The sequence below is a fragment of the Dromiciops gliroides genome, chromosome 1, assembly GCF_019393635.1.
Source record: "Dromiciops gliroides isolate mDroGli1 chromosome 1, mDroGli1.pri, whole genome shotgun sequence".
NCBI lineage: Eukaryota > Metazoa > Chordata > Mammalia > Microbiotheria > Microbiotheriidae > Dromiciops > Dromiciops gliroides.
Genome location: NC_057861.1, coordinates 545,456,469 through 545,466,467, shown reverse-complemented (window position 1 = coordinate 545,466,467; position 9,999 = coordinate 545,456,469). Strand labels below are relative to the sequence as shown.

The following is a 9,999-nucleotide window of genomic DNA, read 5'->3' as shown; positions in this document are numbered from 1 at the left end:
ATGTATGCCACATTTAGGGAGCATTCACTCAATAGAGCATATCTGGCCTGAACTGGGCAATGGAGGAGGATCAATGATAACAGTGGCAAACATTTACATAGCACATGTTTTGTGCCAGGCAGTGTGCTAAGAGCTTTACAATGATCATCTCATTTGGTCTACACAATAACCCTAGGAGGTAGGTGTCATTATGATCCCCCTTTTGTAGACAGGGAAAGTGAGGCAGATATTAACTATAAAAACGGATTGGGGCAGCTGGGTAGCATGGTGGATAGAGTGCCAAAAGACTCATCTTCATGGGTTCAAATCTGGCTTCAGATACTTACTAGCTGTATGACCCTGGGTAAGTCATTAACCCTGTTTGCCTCAGTCTCCTCATCTATAAAATTAGCTAGAGAAGGAAAGGTTAAAGCACTCCCAAATCTTTTCTAAGAAAACCTCAAGAATGGGGTCATGAAGAGTTGGACATGATTAAAACAACAACAACAATTAAAATGTATTAGGGATAGAGAAATGGCTGGAATGAGAAAAACCTAGGTTCTAATCCAATCTCTGACATATAATGGGCAAGTCCTTTAATTTCTCAGTGTATCAAGTTATTCTCCAGGATTATAAATTGCAGCACATGTGTGAATCTACTTTGGTAAAGGAAGTTCCTCACCTGGAACTTATTATACAAATAAAATCACAGATCTGATGGTTTTTTTTAAATTAATTAACTAATTACATTTCCTGACATAACCCTTTGACTACATAACCCTGTTACTATATTTTACAGATGAAGAAACTGAGACTCAAAGAGGACATATGCCCATGGCCACAGAGCTAGTCAAAAGCAGAAGCAAAATTTAGAGCTGGAAGAGACTTAAATGATAATCTAGTAAATATCAGAGTATTTCTGACAAATCACAAGTGCATGCCTGATAACAAACATGGGGAACCTGGAGGAGACAGAAAAACCTTTCCAGAGCTTTCTCATAGTTTTTAGAAAACCATGGTCTCTCTTTTTCACCATTTAAAATTTTTATTATTTATTTATTATTAAGATTTTTTTTTTAATTTTAAGTTCCAAATTCTCTCCCTCCTTCCAGCTTTTCCTCTACCGATCAAGTAGGCAAGCAATATGATATCAATTCTCCATGCAGTATGGTCACTTTCCACTATCAGGCAGCCAGGGTTTCCTTTTTCTTCTTAAACAGAGGATCCCTGCTGCAGGCAGCCTTACCCATAGCTTTTCTCTTACTAAAGCTCTACTCTCTAGGTTCAGTCTCTCTTGCTCCTCTGAAAAGCTTCCTGTGACTAATGTGACTCTGCCCAATCCAGCCCCAGATTGCACAATGCCTGGCTAAGAAGAATGCTTTATAAGCTCACATGCGAATGCCTCTTCCTTCATATGGTAAAGAGTCAACTTATTCTTTCTGGAGATGGACTTATGAATGGCTGTAGAGTGATTTCAGAGAACTGTAGTGACATGTCATGTGGTAAGTCGGTGGGGGGCAATTGGGAAAGAGTAATGATGGCTTTGGATCCAGATGATGTGGGTTCAGATCCTATCTCATACATCTCAGGACCCTAATCGCTTCAAATTTAAAAGGAGGGGGTTGGAGCTGATGGCCCCTGAGGGCCTTTCCAGTGTTAGGTCTATGATCTGATGACTTCTTTGGCCTAAAAATGCACCAGAGGGGGCAGCAAGGTGGCACAGTGGATAGAGCACCAGCCCTGGAGTCAGGAGGACCTGAGTTCAAATCCGACCTCAGACACTTAACACTTACTAGCTGTGTGACCCTGGGCAAGTCACTTAACCCCAATTGCCTCACTAAAAAACAAACAAAAATGCACCAGAGGAAAAGAAAAGGAAAAATGTGCAGGGAAATCTGACTGAATTGTCAGACTAAATTATACCATTCTGCTTCTTTTGCATCCTATCCTTGTAATGGATTATTTCTTTACCTATGTTGCCTTTGACTTTTTGTACTTTGGCCCTCTTTTATATTTAATAGTTAACTAACAATAGATTAGCCAATTCTCTTATCCCTTCTCCCACCTTTTCTTCCCTAAATAAAAGCTCTATTTGTCAGGTATTGCTACAGAATCCTTCCAGCTGATAACCCCTCGAAGTCCCATCTATCATTAGGGCTTCCTTGCTTTCCTGGGATTGTTAGGAACCTCCTCGAATCTTCTGAGATATCCTCAACTACTGGCCAAAGGTATTTTTTTTTTTTAGGGTCTTTGCAACTGGGAGAGTCAGGTGGGCAATATCAGCAAAGTGGGAGCAGAAGAGCAACCTAACAACAATATCTCCACTTCTTGTCCTAGTATCAAGAAAGACTATTAAGCAGGACTAGGTCTTACACGGGGTGAATTGGGAATAGACGAGATTGCTACAAGAAGTGAGTCAACCCAAGTTTATGAAGGCTAGGCTGAAACAGATTTGTTCTTGTTTGCGGGTCTGCTAATAGATTTAGAGGGATCTAGACCAATCCCCCTCCCCAGATGTTACATCTGAAGAAACTGAGGCCCAGCATCACACAGTCAATAAGTGTCAGCAGCAGGATTTGAACCAGGTCTTCTGGAATCCAGGTTCAAGAGTCAAACCACTATGCCAAACTACCTCTCTAGTCCCCCGAGCTCCTCCTCTAAATCATTTCCTCTTTGCTATAGCCTTCTCTAGTTTTTCCTTGTGTAGAAATCTCATGTGGAAATCAGATGGGTTGGGAGTAGTAGGAAATAAGAAACATAGATCACTAACTTCTAAGGCATTCCATTCATGTGTATATGTAGCAGAGATTTGGGCCATACTTCTGTTACCTTGAGTAAGGCTGAATCCAATTCAACTCAACAAATATTTATTACCTATTAGATATAGCACAATATATAGCTCTGCAGGTACAAGGCAAAAATTGAGCAGTCCCTGACCTACAGGAAGGACACAGCATGTACAAACAAGTATAGAAAAAGGGGAGAATGCACCAACAGTAGAGGGAAAGGAGACAAGGGAGCATGAGAGTGGGGCCCCACCTTCTATAAATTCCTAAAAGAGTGAAAGGGAGACTTGAATGCAGGAAATAGCTAATGTCCAGGTTGGCTGGAATGCAGAATAAAAGAGTATAAAAAAATATTGAGAAAGTAGGTGGTAATTAGATGGGGGTAAGCCTTAAATGCAAAGCTGATTAATTTATATTTCATCCTATCATCGATGAGGGTCATGTGTATCTATTATAAACATCTGTAGGTGAAAGTATTAACTGAATCTGGAATTCTGTCTGGCAAATTAAGACTTACCTGAGAAAACCCAAACATATTTTCTCGTTATGAGAGGCACAGGTGGCTGAAATGAAGGAAGAAAAACTCATTTCATGCAAATGATTGAAGTTGACAACAGGTGTATACATTACACTGTTGAAATTTTCGGCAGAAGATGATACTATCTCTATGTGTAGGAAGCTAGCAGAATATTGATTAACTATTAGTATGATTGTAGTTTCATATAAACAGATTTCCTTTTGAAGTCTCCTAAGTTGGACATCAGGATAAATAAAGTACTCATAATTACATGTAAGAAGCAGTGGGGTGTACCAGAGAAGAAGCTGGCCTCAATACTCAGAAAAGAGGGTTCAGACACAGGATAGTCCAACCATTTTTTTTTTAAGTGAGGCAATTGGGGTTAAGTGACTTGCCCAGGGTCACACAGCTAGTAAGTGTTAAGTGTCTGAGGCTGGATTTGAACTCAGGTACTCCTGACTCCAGGGCCGGTGCTCTATCCACTGCGCCACCTAGCTGCCCCCAACCATTATTTTTATAAAATGATAGTTCTTTTTTTGCAATCATGTAAAACATTACCATATCAGTCATTTTGTATAAGAAAACTTGAATAAAAGAAAAAATGAAAGAAAGTTAAAAATAGCATGCTTCAGTCTGTGTTCAATCAATATCAGTTCTTTCTTTGGAGATGGATAGTATGCTTCATCATTAGTCCTCTGCCATTGTCTTGGATCATTGTACTGCTGAGAATAGTTGCAATTCACAGTCCTTTATCAAATAATATTGCTATCACTGTGCACAATGTTCCCTTGGTTCTGCTCACTTCACTATATATCAGTTTATACAAGTCTTTCCAGGCCTTTCTGAAATCATCCAGCTTATCATTTCTTATAGCACAATAATATTCCATCACCATCATATACCACAGCTTGTTTAGCCATTTCCCAATTCATGGGCATTGCTTTCATTCCCAATTTTTAGCCACCACAAAAAAAACTGCTATAAATATTTTTGTACAAATAGGTCTTTTTCTCTTTTTATGGGATGTTTTTGGGATATAAATTGAGCAGTAATGTTGCTGGATCAAAGGGTATGCACAGTTTGATAGCCCTTTGGGCATAGTTCCAAATTACTCTGTAGAATGGTTGGATCAGTTCACAACTCCACCAACAATGGATTAGCATCCCAGTTAAAACAATAGTTCTTGATTCTTCTTTCACAACATGACTAATGTAGAAATATGTTTACTGTGATTGTACATATATAATCTATATCGGATTGCTTGCTGTCTTGGGGAGGGGGCAGGAAAGGGTTGAGGAGAAAGATTTCTAATTCAAAATCTTATAAAAACAGATATTGAAAACTATCTTTACACGTAAAAATAAAATGCCATCAAGACTGAAAAAACAAACGAATGAATGGACTAACATTAAAAAAAGAATTAAAAAATAAAATTATATTTCTTAAACAGTTATTCTGTGTGGCCTACACTAACAAATGATTATAATTCACAACAGAAACCATAAATAAAATGCTCATTAATGCAGGAGCAGTATTTAGACCAAGATCAATGAAATGTAGGGAGGGCATGGTCTACAAGGGATACATATAGCCTTTGAGGCAATCTGAGATTCCATCTGTCATCCCAAAAGTCCAAAGCACTGTTAATACTGTCCCATGCTGCTTTCTAGACTCAATCTCCCATAATTTACCTTTGGAAAAATTGGGAAGTTAGTGACTTTTTTGGTGACATCCCCTTGAACTGTCACATAAAGGTTAAGGTCAGCCAGAAGGAAAGAGCATCTTGACACTAGGACAGGTTTCTAAAGGAATTTATTGGACTTCCACTGAAGGCCTCGAAAAGATGGACAGCCATTATTTGTCTAAGATGGATGAAGAATAGAGTATCAATAAGTTAAGAGATAGCATCAATGATATCTCCAAAATGGGTCCCAGGCTTTGGATTTGAAGGATGAGGGAAATGGATGTTACACCTAATCTGAAGGGATGTGTGATCAACCAATTAGAAGATGGTAAAATTAGTCACATCCCACACCTTCTCAATAGCCAGTTGTAGAGCTTGTTTTCAATATAACCGTGCTTACTCTTATCTCCCAACACTCCCTCATTCCTGGATATAAAATTCTAGGGTCCCCCAGGCCCTTTCTGAGTCCAGGGTCAGCCTCTCATCCTCAGCAACTGTGTAGGTGCCATTGAGAAAATCCCCCTTCCTTCCAACTTCTTATAAGTAATAGGCAATGAGAATACCAGATCATGCCATGGCTCTGGTCCTGGCCCTGGCCTCTTGTAGAGTTGGATCTGACTTTGGACAATGAACAGTGAGTAAGAGCCCCACCTTACTCCCTTTGGTTTCAAGTGGAACAATGAAAGACATAGGATGAGCAGGCAATAAGTGGGCTTTAAGAGACTATTACAAAGAGGGCCAGCTAGGTGGCGCAGTAGGTAAAGCACTGGCCCTGGATTCAGGAGGACCTGAGTTCAAATGCAGCCTCAGACACTTGACTGTTACTAGCTGTGTGACCCTGGGCAAGTCACTTAACCCTTATTGCCCCATCAAAAACAAACAAACAAAAAAAGACTATTACAAAGATGGTGGAGGAAAGGCAGTGACTTCCCTGAGCTCTCCCCAAGACCCCTCTAAATACCTTCAAACAATGCCATAAGACAATTCCTGGAGCAGCAGAACCCACAAAAGGACAGGGTGAAATCATTTTCCATTCAAAGACAACTTAGAAGGTCAGCAGGACAGGTCTGTTGTACTGGGGTGATAGTGGAGTCCAGCCCAGCACAGGTCGCACCAGCATGGACCCAACCCCAGCACAGACCCAGCCACAACAGCCTTAAGAGCCTCTGAATCAGCTGCAGCAGCAGCTGCTTCTGGAACTCAGCCCACAGATGATGAAGGGGTCAAGCAGTTGGCCAGGGGGAGATTACAGGGGTCTCTTTGCTGGCACTGAGGCAAGACTCTGTTGTTTTGCCCATGCTTGTATCCAGGTCATAGTCTTGGGTAGCAGTCCCAGATTGGGGAGGAGCACAAGCATACCAGAGCTTGCAGCCACAGTGGATCAGGGCTCTGTTCTGGGTTCCAGGGCAGAGAAGCAGGCCCGTGGTTGCTTGCAGACCAGAGCACAGGCCAGGAGAGTGGTGAAAATGAGCAGATAGAAAAAATGCTAACAACACAAAGTTTCTATGGTGGCAAGGAAGATTGAAATACACCCTTAGAAGAAGATAACAAAGTCAAAGCTCCTATGTCCAAAGCTTCCAAGAAAAAAATATGAATTGGTCTCAGGCCATAGAAGTGCTCAAAAAGGACTTTGAAAATAAAGAGATGTAGAAGAAAAAATGGAAAGAGAAATGAGAGTGATGCAAGAAAATCATGAAAAAAAAGTCAACAGTTTGCAAAGCCAAATTGGCCACATTGAAAAGGAGGTACAAAAGCTCTCTGAATGGGGGCAGCTAGGTGGCACAGTAGATAAAGCACTGGCCCTGGATTCAGGAGAACCTGAGTTCAAATCCAGCCTCAGACACTTTACAATTACTAGCTGTGTGACCTTGGGCAAGTCACTTAACCCTCATTCCTTCACCAAAAATAAACAAAACAAAAAACTCTCTGAAGAAAATAATTACCTAAAAATTAGGATTGAGCAGATGGAAGCTAATGACTTTATGAGAAATCAAGAAACAATAAAGCAAAACCAAAAGAATGAAAAAATAGAAAACAATGTAAAATATCTCATTAGAAAAACAATTGACCTAGAAAATAGATCCAGGAGAAATAATCTGAAAATCATTGGACTCCCTGAAAGCCATGATCAAAGAGCCTATACATCATCTTCCAAGAAATTGTTAGGGAAAATTTCCCTGATATTCTAGAAGCAGAAGGTAAAAGAGAAATTGAAAGAATCCACCAATCACCTCCTGAAAATTATCCCAAAATGAAAACTTCCAGGAATATTATAGCCAAATTTCAGAGCTCCCAGGTCAAGGAGAAAATAATGCAAGCAGCCAGAAAGAAACAATTCAAGTATTGTGGAGCGAAAGTAAGGATAACACAAGATCTAGCAGCTTCTACATTAAAGGATTGGAAGGCTTGGAATATGATATACCAGACGGCAAAGGAACTGGGATTACAACCAAGAATCACCTACCCAGCAAAACTGTGTATAATCCTTCAGGGAGAAAAATGGGAATTCAATGAAAGAGAGGACTTTCAGGCATTCCTGATGAAAAGACCTGAGTTGAATAGAAAATTTGGCTTTCAAATACAAGACCTTAGAGAAGCATAAAAAGGTAAACAAGAAAAAGAAATCATAAGGGATATTAAAAGATTAAACTGTTTACATTTCTACATGGAAAGATGATACTTGTAATTCATAAAAACTTTTTCATTATTAGGGCAGCTGAGTAGAGTATATTTAGACAGAGGGTACAGGTGTGAGTTGAATATGAAGGGATGATATCTTTAAAAAACTAAAATTAAGGGTGAGAGGAGTGCACTGGGAGGAAAGGAAAGGGAGAGATGAAATGGGGTAAAATATCTCACATAAAAGAAACAAAAAAAGCTTATACAGTGGAAGGAAAGATGGGGGAGGTTCTGGGGAGTCAGTGAACCTTACTCTCATCAGAATTGACTCAAAGAGGGAATAATATACACCCTCAATTGGGTATAGTAATCTAGCTTTCCCTACAGGAAAGTAGGAGGGGGAAGGGATGGGGGGGGGGAGAAGGAAGGGCACATTGAGGGAGGGGACAGTCAGAAGCAAAACACTTTTGAGGAGGGATGGGGTGAAAAAATATAGAAAATAGAGTAAATATCAAGGAGAGGGAATGGGATAGAGGGAAATACAGTTAGCAATAGTAACTGTGGAAAAAAATTTGAAGCAAGTTTGTCTGACAGGCCTCAGTTCTCAAACACATAGAGAACTGAGTCAAATTTGTTAAAATAAGACCCTTTCCCCAATTGATAGATAATCAAAAGATATGAAGTTTTCAGATGAAATAAGCAAAGCTACCTATAGCCATAGGGGAAAAAATGCTCTCACTCACTATTGACTGGAGAGATGCAGGTCAAAACAATTCTGGGGTACTACCTTATACCTATTGGATTGGATAATAAGACAGCAGAGGAAAATGACAAATGTTGTAGTGGATATGGGGAAAATGAGACATGAATACACTCTTGGTAAAGTTGTAAACTGAATCAAACATTCTGTAGAGCAATTTGGAACTATGGCCAAAAGGCTATAAAACCATGCATACTCTTGGACTTAGTAATACCAGTACTAGGTTGGTATCCAAAAAGGGATTAAAAAAAAAAGTTAAATTTGAAATTGAGGAGATGCCCATCAATTGGGGAATAGCTGAACAAATTGTGGGATGAGATTATGATGGAGCACTGTTGTGCTATAAGAAATGATGAGCAGGGTGCTATCAGAGAAACCTGGAAAGATTTACATGAGCTGATGCAAAGTGTAATGTACTGTATACAAAAATAACAGCAATATTGTAAAATGATCAGCTGTGAATGACTTAGCTATTTTCATCAATACAATGATCTGAGACAACACTGAAGGACTTATGAAAAATGTAATCGATCTCCAAAGAAAGAACTGATGGTGTCTGAATACAGATTGAAGCATAATTTTTTAGTTCCTTTTTCTAAAGTTTTTTTTGTCTGTTTTCTTTCAAAGCCTGACTCATGTGGAAATGTTTTGCATGACTACACATGTATAATGTATACTGAATTGCTTGAGTTCTTGAGGGGGGAAAGGGAGGGAGGAAGAGAATTTGGAACACAAAGTTTTTGAAATTTATATTAAAATTTGTTTTTACATGTAATTTGGAAAAAATAAAATCCAAAAAAAGAAAAAGAAAAAAGAAACTTGGCACATAAAAAAGAGAGACTATTACATTTCATTACATTGTCTTTCCACTCAGACCCACCCCTCTTCTGAATTTCCCTTTTTTCTGTCATGGGCACCATCCTCCTTCTTCTAGTCACTAATATTTGCAATCTCAGTGTCATCCTCCATTCCTCACTCGGTCTCAATCCACATATCCAATGAATTGTTTAGTCTTGTCTTGCCTCAGCAACACACTTCACAACTGTACCCTTCTCTCCTTTCACATACAACTCAAATTCTGTGAATTCCTTCTCCTGGAGTGAATTCCTAATTGGCTACTCACATTGCCTCAACCCCACCCCTAGTCCAAACAACTGGCAAAGGGATTTTCCAAAAGTACAGGTAAGTCCGTCACTCCCCTATTCCATGAACTCTGGTAGCTCCAAATTGATTCTAGGATCAAATATTATTTCTCATTTTTATCTGATCCTTTTAAATTTCTTTTTGGGGTATTATAATGTTGATAATTATTAGCATGATAGTACATATAAATAGTTTATAAATGGGAAACTGAACCTGTGATTACAGTGATATGAGGAAATTCCCTCTACCAACACAGGTCATCATAGTTCTCTGCAACTTCTAGTCAGAGAGTTTCTGAGTCACATGACCAATTTGTGTCAGAGATGAGATTTGAACCCAGGTCTTGCTCATTCCATGGTAAGCTCTCCATCCACTATTCCATGGCACTTCATTATAATTTATAAATAAGTAATGTACACATATTGAAGGCACATACTTAAAAAACTTTTTTATGCATAGCAATGCTTAGCACATAGTAAATGCTTAACAAATGATTTTTTTGATTGATTGA

General features: G+C 39.2%; 1 protein-coding gene across 3 annotated transcripts in view; it reads left to right on the top strand.

The window, feature by feature from the left end:
- Nucleotides 1–1,376: 1,376 nt before the first annotated feature.
- Nucleotides 1,377–9,999, top strand: part of LOC122729996 (acyl-coenzyme A synthetase ACSM1, mitochondrial-like) — a 53,540-nt gene continuing 44,917 nt past the window's right edge. For 2 of the 3 annotated variants that reach the window (XM_043969198.1, XM_043969181.1), the window contains exon 1: nt 2,087–2,207. The gene's annotated coding sequence lies outside the window, so the exon portion shown is untranslated. Of the gene's footprint in view, nt 1,482–2,086; nt 2,208–9,999 lie in introns of those variants that run through there. The other variant, XM_043969189.1, reaches the window with a different exon arrangement.